This window comes from Nelumbo lutea, chromosome 2, assembly GCF_056320005.1.
Source record: "Nelumbo lutea isolate HS-2025 chromosome 2, American lotus-T2T, whole genome shotgun sequence".
In the NCBI taxonomy this organism is placed as follows: Eukaryota; Viridiplantae; Streptophyta; class Magnoliopsida; order Proteales; family Nelumbonaceae; genus Nelumbo; species Nelumbo lutea.
In genome coordinates this window covers 89,995,158-90,005,318 of record NC_142685.1, presented here as the reverse complement: position 1 = coordinate 90,005,318, position 10,161 = coordinate 89,995,158, and the positions used below count along the sequence as shown (strand labels likewise).

The 10,161-nt window shown below is 33.9% G+C and overlaps 1 long non-coding RNA gene across 1 annotated transcript; it reads left to right on the top strand.

Moving 5' to 3' along the window:
- Positions 1-5,585: 5,585 nt before the first annotated feature.
- LOC148871789 (uncharacterized) lies at positions 5,586-8,101 on the top strand. Its single transcript, XR_016108131.1, has 2 exons — positions 5,586-5,723; positions 7,919-8,101. It is a non-coding gene; the product is annotated as an uncharacterized LOC148871789 (long non-coding RNA).
- The last annotated feature ends 2,060 nt before the right edge of the window (positions 8,102-10,161 follow it).

Genomic DNA, 10,161 nt, shown 5'->3' with positions numbered 1-10,161 from the left:
TTTAAAAATTATTTTTGCACATTATTACCTTACTGTTTTCAAAAAAAAACGTGCACATTATCAAAGAAACTAACCAATAAATTAGGCATAGTAGTTAAAGCAACAAGTAGATTTCTTTATTTTTTTTTCAGATTAATAAGAAGTTATAGTAAAAGGAAAACAAAAGATCTTTAAAAAGTAGATAGAAAAAAACAAGAGAAATGAAACAACTATAAGGCTGATAATACATAAGAAAAAGAAGGTGGCTGGTAGATACATAATACTTACAACCTTAACCTCATTAAGACACCTGCCATATAATTGGCTAGTCTTAGAATTCATCTATATGAAATGTTTTTTTTTCTTTTTTATTGGTAATGCTTAGGCTCAATTAATTTTAACAAATTAAATAAAACAGAAAATTCCATGATAAAAGAATGAAGTAAAGCCATGCACTAGCAAGAAGTGGAGTTGTAATAGGGTTTATGATGTCTTAGGAATGATCTGTAAAATGCTTATGACTTTATAGGTTTTTGTCCGTTGGCTGTATGTGCTATCTTATAATTACCCTTCATTTCAAATACCTTGAAATGTTAGGGATTGCCTTTTCCTTCTATCATATAAGTGCCCATTTAGGCTTGGATTTGTCATTTTATATCTCCAAAAATGTGATTTCTAACTTATTTTCTATTATTTTCTTATAGGTTGAACATGGTAAAGGAAGATACCTCACACGTGTAGATGGAGACATTTGATCAAACTTTACATGACAATTTATTTTTTTGGATTGAGTTTCATGTATTCAAGAACCTTGAATTTGTAATAAACACATGGATGTTAAAGCACCTTGAGATAGTTCACGTATTCATTTTAAGTTCAATTTCCATCTTATATTATGAATTAGATGCTTGTATTCAATACAGGAAAGTATGCTTCAAAAAATAATGGAAAAATCTTAGGTTATGTTTTTAGCTACAGGCATTGAAAAACGTTGCTAAAGACAGTTCTACGGCTAGTTAATATCCGTAGCTATAGATTGATGTCTTTTGCTACCGACTATTTAAACCATAGCTATAAATGCAAATTTTGTAGCTACGAATATCACGAAACCGTAGCTAGAAAGTCAAATTTGTAGCTACGGATAACTTAAAAACCATAGCTACAAGTACATATATAATTATTTAGATTAGGCTTAGCTATAGGCACAAACCGTAGCTATAGGTTAGTTATAGCTATGGATTTGTTCAGCGGTAGCTATTGCCTATAGCCACCACGACTGTAGCTACTGTTTCTTAACCGTAGCTAGTCCGTAGCCATAGACCTATAGCTACAATTTTTGGCATTTGTACCTACAGTTTTGTGCGTAGCTATAAGCGTATTTTCTTGTACTGGGTGAGAGATATCAGAGTGTGTGAGATAGTGAGAGAGATTGAGAAATCTCAGATATACTTTCATCGCCAATTTGCCACCATCGTCGCTGATGTTTGCCGTTGTAGTTTGCCATTGCCGTCGTCATCACCACTGCAACCTGCAAGTCCTCCTCCTCCTCCTCTTTTTCTTCTTCTAAACTCTTTCAGCCGACAACTTTCTTAAATAGTATGCATCTTACCCTAATATTCCAATCTAACGGGTAAGATGTTCAAATGGGTGAGTGATTTTATGGACCAAGAGTCTCACTCTCGGGATAGGAGAAATATATTCGATCTGTTTGATGATTTCATAGCTCAAACAATTGTGATTTAGAGCTTCCTAGATTTGAAGGTCAAGACAAATTGAGTTGGATCCTTGGTTCAAATGGAAGATTTTTAGTGAAATCATCTATCATTTAGCTTACCACATGTCCTCAGATCAAGCTAATGCAAGCAACATAGAACTTTACTCAAAATAGTAGTGGTTAAAGATTTGAGCTCTCAAAATCCCACAAAAAAAAAATAAAACCTTTTATCTAGAAATGTTGCGTTGGTAGTGTAGACACCCCATTTTTGCGCTCTTTAGTCTTTATATAATACTTTGAGCTTCAAGCATGCTTAGGCTAACCTCATGGTCGAGCTAGGGGTATTTTTGGAATTTTATAAAAATTGGGGCCTCAAGGATCCAAAACCATAGGAACGTATAACCCGAAAAACCAAACCCAATGACATCAAGATCGCCTAATTCTGAACCGTTTACCCCATCATCCTAAGACCCGAAGTTGAAACCGATGTCGATCGTCTGATCGGAGTCATTTTATTCCTAATCTTCATTTCACATCAAATCCAAAATCTGAGACCATAGGTAGGTAGAGCCCAAGAATCCAAATCCAATAACACCAAGATCGCCCAAGTCTGACACTTTTTATCCCATCATCCTAAGACCCGAAGTCGGATCCAATTCCGATCATCTGATCGGAGTCATTTTGATCATAATCCTCATTTAACATCAAATAAAAAATATGAAACCATAGGTACGTAGAGCCCAAAAATCCGAATCCAACAATACCAAGATCACCTGAGTCCAACACCATTTACCCCATCATCCTAAGACCTGAAGTTGGAACTCACTCTGATTGTTTGATCGGAGTCATTTTGATCCTAATCCTCATTTAACATCAAGTCCAAAATCTAAGACCATAGGTACGTAAGCCCCAAAATCCAAATCCAACAACACCAAGATCACCGAAATCCGACACCGCTTACCCCTTCATCTCAAGACCCAAAGCTAGAACCGATTCCAATCGTTCGATCAGAATCATCTCTAATTCTAAATCCGAACCCCCAGAAAATCTAAAATCCAACCCTTTAGATGGATAGAGCTCGAAATTCCGAATCCAACGATACCAAGATCGTCTAATTTTGACACCGTTAGCTCATCCATTTGAGACTCGAAGGTAGATTGGATTTGGGTCCTCCGTTTAGAATCCTCGTTACAATAACTTCGAAACTAGGGCATTCCATAACCAAAACTTACCCTTAGCCTCTAGAAACATCTTAAAAGTCTTATATTTGACCAGCTATAGCTTTCAATCAATCAAGCCAATCACCTAAACTTGGAATGTCCAATTTAGGTAAATTGGTGAAATCTTTCATTTTTCGTCTTGATTGATTGAGATAATCTCTCACAAAGCTGTCTTGATAGCCCATTCTTCCAATCTCCCTCTAAAAACCATTTAAACATCAGCCATTGATTTCCCTTGTCTCAGCCATTAATATATTAATAAATAAATAAATTATTTATTTATTAATTACTATCAATAGTTACTAATTATTCTTCACCAAATAATTATTAGTAATTAATAAATATTATTATTATATAATTATTAACAAATCATAATAACAATTAATGATGATTAATTAAAACTAGTTAAATTAACAAATAAATTGTTAATATTTTTATAAGTAAATTATTAACAAATAAAAAGTTTATAAAATGTAAATAAATAATTAAATATTAATTAACTTTTTTAATGAATAATTAATTAATTTATTCAATGAGTTATTAATTAAAAATCAAATTGATAATTATTAATTTATAATTAAAATTAATAATTAACAATAATTAATCAATAATTATTATTACTTAATTATTAATTAATAATAGTTCAAATAAAAGATTAATAAATTTATTAATATATTAATAACTTAGTAATTAAATTATTAGTAATTTCATAACAAGTCATACATACATAAATAAAACTTAATTATTATTTAATGGAATAAAACTTAATAAACTTAATTATTTATACACCAAAAAGAACAAACTTAATTATTTAATTTCATAACATTCTCTCTGTCTCTCTTAGATGCATGGGGAAAAATGTTATGGCCTATTGGGCTTAAATCCTATTACTCTATGAGGCTACACAACTTGAGTGTAGGGATGACAATTTTCCCCATCCCAACCGAGTGCCCAACCTCCCCAATTAGGCAAGGATGGGGATGGAGATTGCCTTAATAGGGGTAGGGTGGAGATAGGATTAATAGGAATACCTTAATTGGGAACAGGAACAGGGACTAAGCATATCAACAATGCCCAAAAATCCAACGCTCAATAGGGGTGTTCATATTAAATGTCAAAGCAACCAAACTATCCCAACCCAATCCGAACCGAACCGATCTTATATGATTAAGTAATTATTAATTAGTCCCTACCTTATATGTTAACTGTTGATATATTTTATTTGTTTGTTAGAACTTTGAAAAAAATTGTTTATTTATGATAAAAACTAAAATGTAAAACAATACAAATATAATAAAATGGTACAATATTTAATTCATTTTTGTATAAATTTAAATATATATTGCAAAAAATCAGTTTTGCATAAAAAAACTGATCGATTTAAATATATATTTTTATTTTGCATAAAACTAAAAGGAAATAAACTTAAATATAAATAGATATTTTAGTGTAAAATATATATAAAAACTGACTAAACTGATAAATTGAACCTTCATGTTTGGGTCGGTTTTGCTTTAGGGTCGGTCGGTTTCGATTTAGTCAATTAGTAAACTGACTAGGTCAGGTTGGTTGAAGAAAATGATTCAAACCGACCTAAACCCGACCCGTGAGCACCCCTAACATTTGATCTGATCTGATCGGATCTGATATGACTCGATTTGAATTCAAATCCTATCGGTAAGTACGATCTTCGAATGTGATCCAGTCCAACTTGTTTTCTTTAACAATTAATAAATTATTAAAAGAAAATTAAAAGATACTAATTTAAATAAAGTAAAAGCAAAAAAATTTTTTTTTCATCATATATATCATGGTTTTTGAACCGTTGTTTACCCGGCCAGTCAAACCATTCGGCCCGGGAACCACCCAGGCAACTGGTTCTGTTTTACCCCAAACTCGGTCCCTGGCCAAAAAACATTTGAATCAGTTAATGACCCATTGACTCAGGCAATCTAATGGTCGATTTGTCAATCTGTTCAACGTTTTTTGGCTATTTCTTTGTCAAAACGGGCCATCCATTCGAACCAGACGGTCGAACTGTTGACTCGGAAACCAGTGGCTAGAGCGGTTTCATTTCCAGATCGTTTTTAAAACATTGATATATATATGTTTTTCATAAAAAATATATAATATAACAAATTTATAAAAAATATATTATAATAATATATTTATAAGTAAATAAATATGTATTTATATGTATATAATATTATATTTATAAATATATATATATATATATATATATATATATATATATATATATATATATATATATATATATACACATATATATTATGCCTTTTGAACAAATGTTAATGGAGGGGACATAGCTTAATGATGGTCCCATCACATTCTATCATTTCAAATTGGAGAGATTAGAGAGCAAAGATTTTAAAGACTAGAGGGGAAACCGATTTCAAATTATCAAACGAATTAACAAATCAAAAACCCTTTGTCTTCCTCTTCATTCTTCGTGCGATAGAGAAACTTTCACTCTCCCAGTCTTAGAGATTCGGACTTCTCAAGCTCTCTCACAGCTGACGCCCGACGTCTGATGAGACAACGCCCGACGTCCGATGAAGCGATGACCAACGCCCGATAAAGTGACGATCGACGATCTTAGACTTTCAGCAATCAGCAATCAGCTCTCTGCAAGTCTGCAATTATTTCTTCTTCTTCTTCTTCTTTTAATATTCCTGATTTGGGGTTCTTGTTTGTTCTTTCTACAGCTATTAGTATTTGGTGATTGGCTCATCAACTCCTCTGTAACCAGCAACCACAGCACAAGGACCATCGTCCAACAACATTCAAAGGTAACACAACACCCAGAAAAACCCTTTAAAGAAATGCAATGAGATGCTTCATCTCTCTGCAAGTCTAAAACTATTTCTTCTAATATTCCTAATTTGGGGTTCTTGTTTGTCCTTTTTCTTCTTCTTCTAATGCAATGAGATGCTTCAGTTCTTGTTTGTTGGGTTCTATAGTACCTCTAAGTTTTAGGAAAATGTTTTTGTAGGTTTGCTGGGATCAATTTCTTTTTGTGAGAAGGCCATCAACTGAAAGGAGAATACCCATAGAAAAGCCCTTGAGTGCACATAGAAATACAAATCAAATTAAAACTGAAGAAAATCAAATTAAAACCCGTGTTGAGATCTTTCGGTTAGTGAAGCCCTGTTTTCACTACAACAAAGAGTAGGCTCTTCCTGCATATTTGCAGAGTGGGTAAGTATGCAGTCTGTCTTGAAACATTGTCAACATTTCCCTCCTTGGAAGTTTGACCATATTGAGATTTTTTGGTACGGAATGGTTTGCCCATGCTAACAATATGAGGCACCCATGATGAGAATTCAGAATCTTTAGAATAATAGTCCACTGTAGCATCCAACAATCTCCCATCATACCAAGGTCTCTCCACATGAGGTAGTCTGTCCTTGTCACCAATACAAGCAGGTAGAGTGAGGCAATGAGCCCACCCCACTCGGAAGGTGAACAAACAATTGCTGTGGGAGGTCCTGAGTTACTGGTCCCTTCCCTTTCTTCTATGGTTTGTGGTGGTCTTCCATGAAAGGAGGATCTATCATTACTAACAGAAGGAGCAGATCTAGAAACACAACCCTGTTGATTGGCAATCAAAACATGAGCTTCAGCAATGACCTCAAACTTCAGTCAAGAATGAGAAAAGTTGAATTGTTTTCTCTTTGTTCAACAATAAACCTTTCAGTAACAAGGCATGTAAGCCATACAACAAAATAGGAACAAAAATGGGTGAATACCAGTAGCTATCCCAAAATTATCAATTTGGGTGTCAAATTTGGTAAAGCTTTTTTGTTGAAAAATCTCTACCATTCTTTTCACACCTATTTTCTACTATAGCATATATACATCTACCTAGTTGATTATACTGAAGAAAAAACATTGATGAAAAGAAAGTATATGCTTTAGGGACATATTTGCTAGTTCCTAGTTACCAAATTCTTTCCCACATTTGCAATTGATGACTATTATTGTAAAGACAAGCTAGAACCAAATGTCAAAGTTACTGCAAAGCAAGAACCAGAAGACCAATGAAACCAACAAAATAGGCAATACTTTCCTTTTAACTCATTGGTAAACCATGACAATCCCATCCAGGCACATAATGGACTATAATTTTGAAGAAGCTGCACAAAATTTTAAAAGGATTAATAAATAATAAACAATAAAGTGAGAGGAAGAAAAGAGAAAAAAAAGAACAAGCAGAAACATTTATATAATGATATCTAACCATGAAAATATGAAGTTCACAACAGGAGTGCAACTATACTTGTTTTAAAAATTATTTTTGCACATTATTACCTTACTGTTTTCAAAAAAAAACGTGCACATTATCAAAGAAACTAACCAATAAATTAGGCATAGCAGTTAAAGCAACAAGTAGATTTCTTTATTTTTTTTTCAGATTAATAAGAAGTTATAGTAAAAGGAAAACAAAAGATCTTTAAAAAGTAGATAGAAAAAAACAAGAGAAATGAAACAACTATAAGGCTGATAATACATAAGAAAAAGAAGGTGGCTGGTAGATACATAATACTTACAACCTTAACCTCATTAAGACACCTGCCATCAAATTGGCTAGTCTTAGAATTCATTTATATGAAATGTTTTTTTTTTTCTTTTTTATTGGTAATGCTTAGGCTCAATTAATTTTAACAAATTAAATAAAACAGAAAATTCCATGATAAAAGAATGAAGTAAAGCCATGCACTAGCAAGAAGTGGAGTTGTAATAGGGAAACTTTGTGATAGGGTTTATGATGTCCTAGGAATGATCTGTAAAATGCTTATGACTTTATAGGTTTTTGTCCGTTGGCTGTATGTGCTATCTTATAATTACCCTTCATTTCAAATACCTTGAAATGCTAGGGATTGCCTTTTCCTTCTACCATATAAGTGCCCATTTATGCTTGGATTTGTCATTTTATATCTCCAAAAATGTGATTTCTAACTTATTTTCTATTATTTTCTTATAGGTTGAACATGGTAAATGGTAAAGGAGGATACTTCACACGTGTAGATGGAGACATTTGATCAAACTTTACATGATAATTTATTTTTTTGGATTGAGTTTCATGTATTCAAGAACCTTGAATTTGTAATAAACACATGGATGTTAAAGCACCTTGAGATAGTTCACGTATTCATTTTACGTTCAATTTCCATCTTATATTATGAATTAGATGCTTGTATTCAATACAGGAAAGTATGCTTCAAAAAATAATGGAAAAATCTTAGGTTATGTTTTTAGCTACAGGCATTGAAAAACGTTGCTAAAGACAGTTCTACGGCTAGTTAATATCCGTAGCTATAGATTGACGTCTTTTGCTACTGACTATTTAAGCCATAGCTATAAATGCAAGTTTTGTAGCTATGAACATGACGAAACCGTAGCTAGAAAGTCAAATTTGTAGCTACGGATAACTTAAAAATCGTAGCTACAAGTACATATATAATTATTTAGATTAGGCTTAGCTATAGGCACAAACCGTAGCTATAGGTTAGTTATAGCTATGGATTCGTTCAGCCGTAGCTATTGCCTATAGCCACCGCGACTGTAGCTACCGTTTCTTAACCGTAGCTAGTCTGTAGCCATAGACCTATAGCTACAATTTATGGCATTTGTACCTACCGTTTTGTCCGTAGCTATAAGCATATTTTCTTGTACTGGGTGAGAGATATTAGAGTGTGTGAGATGGTGAGAGAGAGTGAGATATAAGATTGAGAAATCTCAGATATGCTTTCATCGCCAATTTGCCACCGTCGTCGTTGTTGTTTGCCGTTGTAGTTTTTCATCACCATCGTCATCGCCGCTGCAACCTACAAGTCCTCCTCCTCCTCTTCTTCTTCTAAACCCTTTGAGCCGACAATTTTCTTAAATCTCTTTCATTCAAACCTTATTTTCTCTTATATAGTATGCATTTTACCCTAATATTCCAATTTAATGGGTAAGATGTTCAAATGGGTGAGTGATTTTATGGACCAAGAGTCTCACTCTTGGGATAGGAGAAATATATTCGATGTGTTTGATGATTTCATAGCTCAAACAATTGTGATTTAGAGCTCCCTATATTTAAAGGTCAAGACAAATTGAGTTGGATCCCTGATTTAAATGGAAGATTTTTAGTGAAATCATCCTATCATTTAGCTTACCACATGTCCTCAGATCAAGCTAATGCAAGCAACATAGAACTTTACTCAAAATAGTAGTGGTTAAAGATTTGAGCTCTCAAAATCCCACAAAAAAACAAATTAAAACCTTTTATCTAGAAATGTTGCGCTACTAGTGTAGACACCCCATTCTTGTGCTCTTCAGTCTTATTGTAATACTTTGATCTTCAAGTATGCTTTGGCTAACCTCACGGTCGACCTAGTGGTATTTTTGGAATTTTACAAAAGTTGGGGCCTCAAGGATCCAAAACCATAGGAATGTATAACCCGAAAAACCAAACCCAATGACACCAAGATCGCCTAATTATGACACCGTTTACCCCATCATCCAAAGACCCAAAGTTGAAATCGATGTTGATCGTCTGATTGGAGTCATTTTAATCCTAATCATGATTTCACATCAAATCCAAAATCCGAGACCATAGGTAGGTAGAGCCCAAGAATCCAAATCCAATAACACCAAGATCGCCCAAGTCCGACATTGTTTATCCCATCATCCTAAGACCCGAAGTCGGATCCGATTCTGATCGTTTGATCGGAGTCATTTTGATCCTAATCCTCATTTAACATCAAATAAAAAATCTGAAACCATAGGTACGTAGAGCACAGAAATCCGAATCCAACAATACCAAGATCACCCGAGTCCGACACCATTTACCCCATCATCCTAAGACTTGAAGTTGGAATTGATTCTAATTGTTTGATCGGAGTCATTTTGATCATAATCCTCATTTAACATCAAGTTTTAAATCTAAGATCATAGGTACGTAGAGCCCCAAAATCCAAATCCAACAACACCAAAATCATCGAAATCCGACACCGCTTACCCCTTGATTTCAAGACCCAAAGCTAGAACCGATTCCGATCGTTTGATCAGGATCATCTCTAATTCTAAATCCGAACCCCCAGAAAATCTGAAATCCAACCCTGTAGATGGATAGAGCTCGAAATTCCGAATCCAACAATACCAAGATCGTCTAATTCTGACACCGTTAGCTCCTCCATCTTGAGACCCGAAGGTAGATTTGATCCGGGCCCTCCGTTTAGA